The following is a 12,003-nucleotide window of genomic DNA, read 5'->3' on the forward strand; positions in this document are numbered from 1 at the left end:
GTGTGGCTGTTATGGCGATACATGTCTCGTCTTGCTGCACTGCTGTGAACTGTCAGGTTTTCAGAGCTTTGTAGATTGGCACACTGCAAGTAGTTGCAAAGTAGTTGCAAGTTTGAACTTGTCTCGTCGTTAATTTATGGTATGTTCTGGGCTTTACACAACAGTCAACCGGTAGTGTGATGTTTAACATACATGTTGGACCTCATTTTCTCCCCAGTTTGTGGACACTTTTGGCTGCTGTTCTTTTTCTCTGAGTTAGCCGCCAACTGCTGTTAGCTGCTTTTTAAATCTCCCAGCATAGGGTTAAACACAGAGCATGTCGCCTAAACGTTACACCAATCCTATCCTGCTGGCTAGGGATAGATCGATATGTATTTTTTAGGGCCAATGCCGATACCGATTTTTTTCCATCACCCTTAGCCAATGACCGATTATGGACTGCCGATTTTCTTGAGCCGATATTTGGGGCCGATACTGCTTTTGCTCCCTCAATTTACATCAAAAAAATGACACAATAACAAATATTACAGGTCTCAAGTTTAAAATAAGAAACATTTATTGAACAGTAAAAAATACTAAAACAAGATGGAAAGTTGAGGTAGAACAGGTAGAATATTATTATTATTATTATACATTCAAATAAAAAAAAAAGAGTTCAGTGCTCTTAAATCTTCCAGTAATGTCTTTATAAAATAAACAAATATTTAAACTGAAGCATAAATAAAACAACAACAACTACTGTACACAGTAGGATTCAACAGCTTTGTTCAACTTAACCACATACTTTCAAATGAAAAAAAGTGCCAGGGAAAAATAAATCAGTGAACCCATGCGCGTATCGGCCGATGCCGATACAAGTAAAAAAAAACAACTCAAATATCGGCCGGCAGATATATCGGTCTATCCTTACTGCTGGCTGTCTCTTTTACACAGACATCAGTTTGATGCTGTTACTACCTTTGCTGTCGGGCTTAAATGCAAGACAACTCTGTCTCCCATTCTGTGATTGTACCTTTTATCAAGAACATCGAGGTGGAATAATGGCACGACATTACCACCTTGAACAGGCAGCATAAAAGGGGCTTGAGAAAGACAGTGGCAGCTGTCTGGAGGAAACAAGACTGTCCAGTCAGGCTTTGAGAGTGTGTTATTTTCTGCCTTTTGTTTAGAAGTGGTGAATCTGCAGTAGACAGCAACTTAATGCAATACAGTCTGTATATCTCTTTGATCTCTAGTGAACATTGCACATTTTCTATCCATGGTAAGCCTAGTTAGCCCACATTGGCTCGAGGGTCTACATTGGCTTGTTCATTATATTTCTTCGCTGTCACCCTGAATGTCCTGCTGAACCCCATTCAACGTCTCCAACTCTATATAGAAAAAAAAAAGGAATGAATAGTTGAATATTTGTATTGGACAGCCAAATCTGACTTGGCTGATAACTCTGAGCTGGGTACAGCCCTAGTAAGCTGCAATGTACTTTTTTTTTTCTAGCTAAAAAAAGAGACCGTGATTTTGTTTGAAAAGTTGTGATCAAGATGTCAGTGCATGTCTCCCGTGTCCTCATGTTGCGTGCAGAGGTCTTACTCCGTTGTTCTTGCTTTGAAGATCCCTAAAGCTTCAAACCCCCAAGAAAACTCAACTGCTTCGTCCAAATGCAGTAAACAACAACTCTGGGCATTAGCAGAGCTTTTATGTGCACAGCGTCTGACCCTGAAATAATTCCCCCTTCCACCAAACCAGGCTTCTACTCAGTGGTAAAGGTTAGCCTCCGAGCCAGCATTTAATGTGGAGGAAAAATATTGTGCGCCTACACAAATAAATCAAAATGCATTTAGGACAGGTCTGCACCAGGAGCACACTGCACACACACATTCACTATCTCCCTCCTGTGAGTACTGTAAGCAGCTAACACAAAAGCTGCATTGATCACATCAGAAATTCTTGCTTTTATTCCCTCTCATATCCTCAGAGGCCCCCTTCCCTCTATAAGTGTGCATGTGGGTGTGTAAGTGAAAGTGTTTGCCCTTTTCCGACCAGTTTTTTAATCAAGTTCTGCTAATGGCAGATGAAATGAACACATTCCAATGGCCAACTCCTCCAGTGTATCAATAGGTCCAGGTCAGCTGCAGGGCACTCACCCTTCTGAAAGACACTCACTTATTAAGGCCTGTGATCGAAAGTGCTTTGGCTGATGATAAGATGGGGTTATATTCATGAAATACGCCTCTTTAATAAATCCTCTCCCATCTGCCTAAATAGATGCTTTTGAGCTATTACATCTTGTCCTCAGAGGACAAGGGGAATCGAAATCTTAATGGGGCCGGATTACCGCCGTCGTTGTCGGGAGGTTTTAATGACGGACATTTTGCAGGAGAAATGACCAGAGAAAAATTGGTGAGACTTGGAAGGAGAACAAGGCCGAGAGGCAAGTGGTCTAACCTCAATTATATGTGCGCCCCTCGAGCAGTGGCTTTGCTCGAGTTTGTACCGCACCTTACACACATACGTGCACTCATGGCTTTATGCATGCATGTTTGTGCACATGCACTACTCAGGCACGTGCACATGCACACACTTACAAAGTAGATATTATCACGTTGGGGAATATCAGAGAAGCTTTGTCTGTTAAAATTAGTTTAATCTATTTTTTTTGCTCAAAGGGAAACACAACTGACTTTACACATCAATATCAGTGTACTACTCAGCATGGATGGATTACTGAACAGGCCTACCAGGCACAGACCCAGGGGCCCAAAGTGTCAGGGGGGCCCTGGCCTTCACTTACAAATTGTCATTCAAATTAACACATACACAGCCAGAGGAGACTCCAAATGACCACTAATACCCCTTTTCCACCAAAACTAAGGCGTGTACGTGGGGTTTTTAAACACAGGTGCGAGCGCGTTCACACTGCCAGTCGATCAGAGCTGTATTCACAGCTCTGCAGCAGACAAATATGCCTTTGTGCGTTCATGTTTTTTTGTGTTAAACATCATGGACAGGCTGGAAAACAGGCCGGTGAAAACTTAATGGTGGTCAATTCTCTTTATATTTTCATCCATTCATTTCCTTAATTGCTTATCCTGTTAGGGGCCACCAGGGGGCTGGAGCCTATCCCATCTGACAGTTTTGACTTTTTATATATCTCTTACTTATTCAGACTATCTTTCAAAGTCGGTGCAGATTACTTGAGATCGATGTTTGAGTACCGCTTAGAGACTAACGGTATTTTGTGTATGTTGCATCTCACCAGTAAAGGAGCTAAAATTAGCACGTTCACCCAGGTGTTGTATTCCCATCAAGCAATAAATATTTGACGCGGGCGTGAATGCCAATTAAAACCATTCCCAATGCATTAAAACCCAGATATTAGCAGGTGTTAGCTTTTTTATCTGTTGTGGGAGAGGGGCTACAGAGACACATAACACAAAAACCAAAAAGAAAAACAAGTACTAATAGACATCAAACAACTACAAAGAGATTCAAAACGACTTAAAATAGATGCAAAGTAATCACAAAGGGACACAAAATGACTACAAAGCAACACTAAACGACTGAAATAGACACAAAATTACCCCAGAGACACAAATTACATCACAAAAAGAAAAAAATCAATCACAGAGACACAAAACAACAACAAAAAAGACACAAAGGCGTCCTCAAAAGGGACACAAAACTACAAAGCAACAGTTTATGACCAAAATAGACACAAAATTACATCAAAGAGACACAAGCAACTACAAAAGACACAAAACAACCAGAGACAGAAAAGGACCACAAAGCAACAATAAACGACCAAAAGAGACACAAAATTACTTCAAAGAGACCCAAACAACTACAAAAAGACACAAAACAACTAAAAATAGATGCAAAACAACCACAAAGTGAAACAAAACTACTAAAAGTAAACGCAAAATGACCAAAACAGACACAAAATTACATCAAAGAGACCCAAACAACTACAAAAGACAGAAAATGACCACAAAGACACACAAAACCACCACAAAGTCTGTGTGTCTTGTTCCAATGCAGGAGAGGTGGTGGGGCATTCTGCATATCTGTGCCCAGGGGCTCATTGTCTCACAATCTGCCCATGCTGCTCAGGTTAACGATTTGTTTTCTATGATTTTCTTTTTTATTTTAATACAGGTTAAAGTGTAATCATTTTTCTCAGTGCAAAGTGTCCTTTATGGTTTGCTGATGTTTGATGATGAAGATATTACCTTATGAAAAACCACCCCAGTGTAGAAAGTTATGTACAGCAGCATTAGCTATAGACATAGGCAGGTTTGATGGTGTGCCAGAAGAAAAAAAAACAAGACATGAAAAGGTTCTTTTCATGATGATTTAAAGGTTCCCAGCGGAGTTTTGTTGTAAACAAACAGTTCTGTTTACATTAATTTTAATACTCGCAAAAATGCACTGTCTGTATCACTGAGGTCTAACAAATGTGTTTTCCTTCCTCCAAACACGTTTGTAAATCCATTTTTTAAAAATAATTTAAAACTGTGCAAGTTGTATGTGGGCCTTGGGGATCTTGGGAAATAATCCCTCATGATGTCATCGGGATTATCTGGTTTGGGTTCAAAGACTACAATTATTAGTGTTATTTTACACAGAAAGCTTGTGTTACAAAGCTTGCAGTCTTAAAGCATCAGGCAAAGAGGGTCAAACAAGATGTATATCAAATTTTATTATGTTAAGTGTAGGATCCAGGCTGCCTTTTTGGAGCTTGGCCCACACGAGGGACAAAAAGTCAGGATATCTGCAGCTTCAATTTTGACTCTTCTTCTCCTCCTCTCTCTCATAAGTCGTCCAACTCTATTAAAATGCAGTAAAGCTAACTTGATTAGTCATTTAACAGACTTGCCTGAATAATCTAAGAGTGTCTATTTGCACCTCGGGTGAGAATTGTCATTGCACACATCCCAGCAACAGGTTATTGTGGATCCCACTGCAAGCTGTTAACAGCACACACTCGTCAGACATGTTGAGGTTGGAAGTGGCGTTGGTGGATTTGTGGATAGAGCAGGCGCCACATGTACAAAGGCTTTGTCCTTGTTGCAGCCTCCAGAGTTCGATTCCAGCCTGCGGCCCTTTGCTGCGCGTCATTCCCTCTCTCTCTACCCCTTTCACACTACAGCTCTCCTATCATTAAAGGCAAAAAATGCCCAAAAAATAATCTTTAAGAAAGTGGTTAGGATTAGGGAAAAGAGGTTATAGATAGGGCTAGTACTCATCAATGTTGGATAGTCTCTGAGATTAAACTGGTAAATTTACAAAAAACAAAAAACAAAAAATAAAATACTGCCAGAAAGTCAGGTGACATAGTATAACGAGTAAGGTTTCCCCTCTAATGGTCAAACGTTAGTTGACTAGAAAGGTCATTAGTCGGCAAGATGTCACTGGTTGCTTAGTCAAACAAATCAAAACGTTAATTTGAAAGGACAGACGCAGGAAGTGGCCACGCTCAGCAGTCAGACAGGAGTCAGGTTAATTTACAGGGCTGATACCTGCGGTTATCACACAGGCTAGTTAATAACATGTCGGGCAGGAAATCCAAAGTGTGGGATCATTTTGAGAAGGTGAAGGACGAACCCAAGGTGATATGTAAACTTATCTTCACTGGTCGACTACAAACATGACGTATCATCTGAAACATGGAAGTAGCTCCATGCCCATTAGCCACTTAGCACAATCATTAATGCTTTGCCGACAGCGTCATTAACAGGCAGCTCACTCAGTGTGTGACGTGCACTTGTAGATAAAATACAGGCCAATATTAATGAAGGTTCATTAGTACAGTTTTGTATTTCTCTGTAATGTAGCACAGTGTTAACAATGTTACTGATACTATTCTTTCTCACACCTTCAACTCAAACCATTGTGTTGCCCCGCCCAAAATATATAATTTATTAATTAAATTAATACTGTAAACATGCAGGCGACCAGTGGACTGTGGATGGTGCTAAATGACAACTATTGGTCGACTAGGAAAATTCTTAGTCGGTGGCAGCTCTAATAAATAGTGACACAGTCTATGGAGGGAGTAAGACATGGTGCGTGAGTGGTTTAGGCACAGGACTTTCACAAGAGACTGGAATTTGGGTTCCACATGAGTCAACGTTGGCTTATTATTTTTAGATCTCAGGATGTATAAAGCTGCTAAATGCACGCTGTGTACATTAACTTTAGCAGACCAGCTGAATGGACCTGTTCACGTTAACATCATATTTCAAAGTTGCTAGGACGCCCAAGAATCATGGAAGAATTATTGAATGGGCTACCATTCTGTAAAATCAGCTGTTAAAAACCTGCATCTTTCTTTCAGTACCTCTCAAAATGCACTTAGAAATCTCAAACTTGTATTAAAAGCCAGTAAAACAAAATGTGTGCTGTGCTCCAGAGCCAAAACCATTAACTACAGTACTCTCCAAATCTGCACTTTAAATGGTACAGTTATAAATATTTAGATATCTGGATTGATGACAAACTCATCTTCAAACCACATATGGATGCACTAACAAAACTATTAAAAATTAAGCTCCTTTTTTATACAGAAAAAAAGTTTTGTTTTCCTTTATCTCATACAAAGAAGACTGTGGAAGCAATCTTTCTGTCAATGCTAGATTACGGTGATGCGATTTATCAAGGCAACATCCACTCTTATCCTCCTTAATAAAGTCTACCATTCAGTCCTTAGATTTATAACCGGAGATATCTATGGCACTCACTGTTTTCTTTATCAAAAAAATGGTCTGGCCTTTTCTTTCTATTAGAAGAGACCAGCATTTGTTTTTATTTATTTTTCAAGGACTTTTTCAGAAACTGTCCTCATATCTGACGTCAATTTTGGGCTGGAGAGTTGAAACACATAACACGTGCTCACAGGACTAGTTAGTGCTGCAGGTTCCTAGAGCTAACACTGATTTGGGAAAGACTGCTTTTAGATTTTTTGACCCATACACTTGAAAGAAAGTGCAGTGAACCTTGAAGCTTGATACACTGGTTCCAGTGGATCAATTCAGAAATCAAGTCAAAATCCTGACTGATTTTTAATACTTGGATAAAACAAGTATCCAGAACCGACAACATACTTTTTATGAGTACAAGGGATGATCTGAAGCTTAATTCTCAGACTGTGTTGTCAATAATTTTACAATGAATTATAAATATATACAACTTGTTATATATAATGGCAACTTCAGGTAAGGTTCCACCCACTTTCGATTTAAGCCACACTGAATTTTAATAAACATAATAATTACATTTTATTTCTGGGTGCCTTCCATGACACTCAAGGTTGCCTTACAGAGTAAAATACAGTACAAGATAATTCAACATTTTACAACAAACAAACATCAGTTTAAAAAGCAAACAAAACAAACATAAACAAAACATCTACCCACTCAAAGAGAGAAGGAAAGCCTGAACAGGTGAGTTTTCAGCCTGGATTTAAAGTGTTGTAGTGAATCAATATTTCGGAGGTCAGGGGGAATGCATTCCAGAGTTGGGGAGAAGAGCAGCTGAATACTTGCCCCCCATGGTAGTGAGGCGAACGGAGGGGGCAGTGAGGTGAATAGAAGAAGAGGATCTGAGGGTGCGAGCAGGTATGGTGATAGGAAGGAGGTCAGAGAGGTACGGAGGGGCGAGGTTGTAGATGGCCTTGTAGCTTAGAAGTATAATCTTATAGTGGATGCAGTAGGTGATGGGGAGCCAATGGAGCTGCTGTAAGATGGGTGTGATATGACTAGTGGATGGGGTCCTAGTGATAATACAGGCGGTGGTATTCTGAACCATTTTTAGTTTATGGAGGATTTTCTGGATTGTCTGAGGGAGGGGCGCAGGCGGTTGATGTTGCGGACATGAAAGTAGGCTGACCGGGTTATGTTGTTAATGTGGGATGAGAAGGAAAGCGTGCTGTCGAGGATGACACCCAGACTCTTTACCTGAGGGGAGAGGAGGATGGAAGAATTGTCGATCGATATGGTGAAACTGTGGGCTTTGGCTAGAGTGGATTTAGTGCTGATTAGTAACATTTCTGTTTTATCACCGTTTAATTTGAGGAAATTGCATGTGAACCAGAACTTTATTTCATGAAGGCAATCAGTAAGGAAGGAGGGAGGGAGGGTGGAGTCAGATTTGGAGGAGATGTAGAGCTGGGTGTCATCCACGTAGCAATGGAAGTTAATGTGGTTTTTACGGAAAATGTGACCAAGGGGGAGTAAGTAGATGATGAATAGCAGGGGCCCGAGGACAGAGCCCTGGGGCACACCTGTGGAGACTGGGAGGGGAATAAACACTGCCCATTCCAAGTACAAATACGGATACAAATAATTTAGTTGGTTGAACAGATACAGATAGACACAGATACCGATAATGTGTACTTGCTTATCCCTATAATTCTAACTGTGATTTTATAAACCTAGTTTTAATTAACCTATTATTGTATCATATTACTGTGCTTCATTATTTTTATGATTTTTTAAAAATAACTGTATTTACTACAGGGCGGCACGGTGGTGTGGTGGTTAGCACTCTCGCCTCACAGCAAGAGGGTTGCCGGTTCGATCCCGGGCGTGGGAGCCCTTCTGCGCGGAGCTTGCATGTTCTCCCCGTGTCAGTGTGGGTTCTCTCCGGGCACTCCGGCTTCCTCCCACAGTCCAAAGACATGCAGATTGGGGACTAGGTTAACTGATAACTCTAAATTGTCCATAGGTGTGAATGTGAGCATGAATGGTTGTTTGTCTCTATGTGTCAGCCCTGCGATAGTCTGGCGACCTGTCAGGGTGTGCCCTGCCTCTTGCCCGATGTCAGCTGGGATAGGCTCCAGCCCCCCCGCGACCCTCAAGAGGATGAAGCAGTTAGAAGATGAATGAATGAATGTATTTACTAAAACCGATATCGTACATTTTAAATTGTTCATTTTATGTCTTTCTTCAGGTACTCAGCTCTTTCTTGAAAATGAGATCTTGACCTCAACGGGACTTACCTGATTAAATAAAGGTTTATGTATTTCTAGCAGGTACAAGCCCAGGGGCCCAAATGTAAGGGGGGCCCCCCTTACCCTCGCCTGTAAAATCTCACCCACATGAACATGCTCTGACCAGGAGATCTAACATGACCACAGGGAGATGCAAATGAACTGCAGAGAGACACAAAGTAACTACATAAAGAGGCAAAACAACTATGAGGAGACACATAATTATCAAAAAAGACACTAAAGTACCTTAAACAGACACAAAATAACCACAAAACCTTTGTTTCCTACCTTTGGACAGAAATTGTTAAATTGTTGTCACTCACTACTCTGTCAAGCAACTGCTGTATTTCCTTATCACCGGTGACACAGATGGAAGTCTGCACCTCATTTATCGTCCACAGAACGGGGTTGCACTCTGACATTTTCAGAACAAAACAGAACAGGCTGCAGTGAGGGATATATAAAAATGGCCGTTTTAGTCCTTCTCAGGCAAACTCAGGGGTTTAGTGTTGCCGGAGCCCACAGGAACAATGCTCCATGACGCTTTCTTTTTTTTTTTTTCTCAGAATGAGGATTGGGATGTATGCCGTTCACATAACCCGGTCAAAATTAAAATCTCGAAGTTTAAGGTGTGTTGATTGATTCCCGTCGTCAATTCATGCATTGAGTAACATTACAAGTTAACGTTCCACCTTAAAAGTCGCTGGCAGTCGGCCCAGTGAATTAAGTTGTTTTTTTATCCAACTAGAGCTGCTGCGAGGCGCAGCAAAACATCCTTTGATTTTATAGTTACAGTTTACTAATACAACTCTCCACAGTATGAACAGTGGTTACATGAGCCTCAAAACCAGCCACAACTCAGCCCTGAGCAGAGTGACCGTCATCTGCTGACCATTCAACAGACTGCAGTGTTCACAGCTCCATCCTTTAGTACCAGATCTGTTTCCTAGGTACCACAACAGAAGGGGTGACCAAAAATGGAGATGGTACTGAACAGTTCCATTGGTACCATCCAAAAGTTTTTGCAGTGGAAACAGAAAAAAAAAACGTGTCTTGTAGGGGACACCTTTTCCATATCTGTGCTCAGGGGGCCATTGCCTGATAATCCACCCTTGCCAGGGACATACACCCAGGTGCAAATAGCATTATTAGCTATGGACACCTTTGTGTAAATAGCATCTGGCATTAATTAAATAAAATAGCGTGCAAACATCGCTGTAAAAAAGCCACTGCGTTTGGTAGGAACCAGAGCGAGGACATTTTTACACTACATTCACAGCCATTCCATCTTACATGCATTACATCTACTCGAGGTCACACAACACATGCCACACACTGTACTCATTCATGCTCAAATACATAAAAGGCAGGAGCAATAACGGAGGTGAAAAACTGGTCAAGGTCAGTTGGACAACTTCTCTGCATTACATTCATGAACAGAGGGGCTGTGATGTTCTGTTCCCAAGTCAGTATCAGCAATATCACATCATATGCTTCCATATACGCTCACAAGTGCAAACAGCCTTGGAGCACTCACACACACAAACTAGCTAAGTGTAGCGCTGTGTAGCACTTGTTGTATCAACGTGATGCCTATCATGGAAAGAGCAACATCGTTTGTTCTGGTACAACTGCTGGCGGTGCATGTGAGACGAGGCGCCCCATAGCTAAAAATCATTACAAGTCTGTATGTCTGTATATATATATATATATATATATATATATATATATATGTGTATGTGTGTGTATGTGTGTGTGTATGTGTGTGTGTGTGTGTGTGTGCCCCCACTGGGAGGGACAACGATGTTTGCCCTGAGCACTCAAATCCAAGTGGTTGTTATTTTACATGCAGACATCAAAGAGAGAAACCATAATGTGTGGTACTGCATGCAAGGCAACAACGCTGAATAGCTAGAAGGTTACAGTGTTGTCACGCACATTAGACAGTCACACAAGGAAATATGCTGTGTAATGATGTATGTCATGTTAAAAGCTCTGCTATAAACATATATGTATACCAGTCTTGATTTGCTTGTTCGGCTGACCTACCACTACAGATGCAGCTTTTAAAAAACACATTACTCCTCTAAGTTACAGGACAGTAACTCACCTACACGTCACTGGCCTGAATAAGTTCTACACTAAACAGAAAACATATTGAGAATTCATCATTTTGATTAAAATGACTGCAAAGTTGCTAAATATTGACTCACAACTCAAACTGAATAATTCTCTGCCCCCTGTTTTTATTACCTTTTAAAATTACGGCTCAGCCTCTTGGCCGCTTTGCTACACTAGATGCGAAGCTTGGCCACACCAAGCACCACTTAACAGCTGCAGCCCGGCAGAGACATTTCAGATAAGTTGAACTCGGTGGGTGAAAGCTCCCGTGGAGCACCTGGCAACACTGGTTTATTGTCCCAACAACCGGCGGTAATGTCACACCTCAATGTGGAATTTAGCCTTGACACCTCACACACTGGCTTGATGCCCTGCGGTGGTTTGAGAACACCACCGGGCCTAGTTACCGTGTCCCGGCGAATGACACTCACTGGCAAGGTGACTCAGCGCTTGCCCTGCTGTAAGTGGCACTATTTCACATCAGATTGATAATAGTGGTGCGTGTGTTTCTGTGCGAGTGTGTGCGTTCTCACCTGTGACAGGCGCTCTCTGTCTCTCTCTGGTTAATGGGATGCATGGCATCAGCCTGGGGAAGAGAGCAGTGACAAAATTAAGGAAGCAGCGCTGTATTTGCGGCTTGTAACAGCAATGAGAGCTTTGGTGAAGTCGATCACTACGCTCTCTCAAGCATACAACAGTGCCACATTTATTTGTGTGACGCATGCATAAGATCAGCCGTTGACTGAATTAGCACGTCATGTTAAAATTTGCATGTCATTTAAAAACATAAAACTGAAAGTAACAATACAAATACAAGGCAGATTTGTGTCTGAAAGCAGGCATTCACCCACCTCCACCCACACGTAGGCTCTGAGTCCAGCAGCGTGTCCGAAAGC

The 12,003-nt window shown here is 41.4% G+C and overlaps 1 long non-coding RNA gene across 1 annotated transcript in view; it reads right to left on the reverse strand.

The window, feature by feature from the left end:
- Nucleotides 1-11,692, reverse strand: part of LOC125883046 (uncharacterized) — a 132,379-nt gene extending 120,687 nt beyond the window's left edge. The window contains exon 1 of the long non-coding RNA XR_007448447.1: nucleotides 11,641-11,692. This is a non-coding gene — a long non-coding RNA (uncharacterized LOC125883046). The remainder of the gene's footprint in view (nucleotides 1-11,640) is intronic.
- Between the last annotated feature and the right edge of the window lie 311 nt (nucleotides 11,693-12,003).

Source organism: Epinephelus fuscoguttatus, linkage group LG22, assembly GCF_011397635.1.
Source record: "Epinephelus fuscoguttatus linkage group LG22, E.fuscoguttatus.final_Chr_v1".
NCBI classification, from domain to species: Eukaryota; Metazoa; Chordata; class Actinopteri; order Perciformes; family Serranidae; genus Epinephelus; species Epinephelus fuscoguttatus.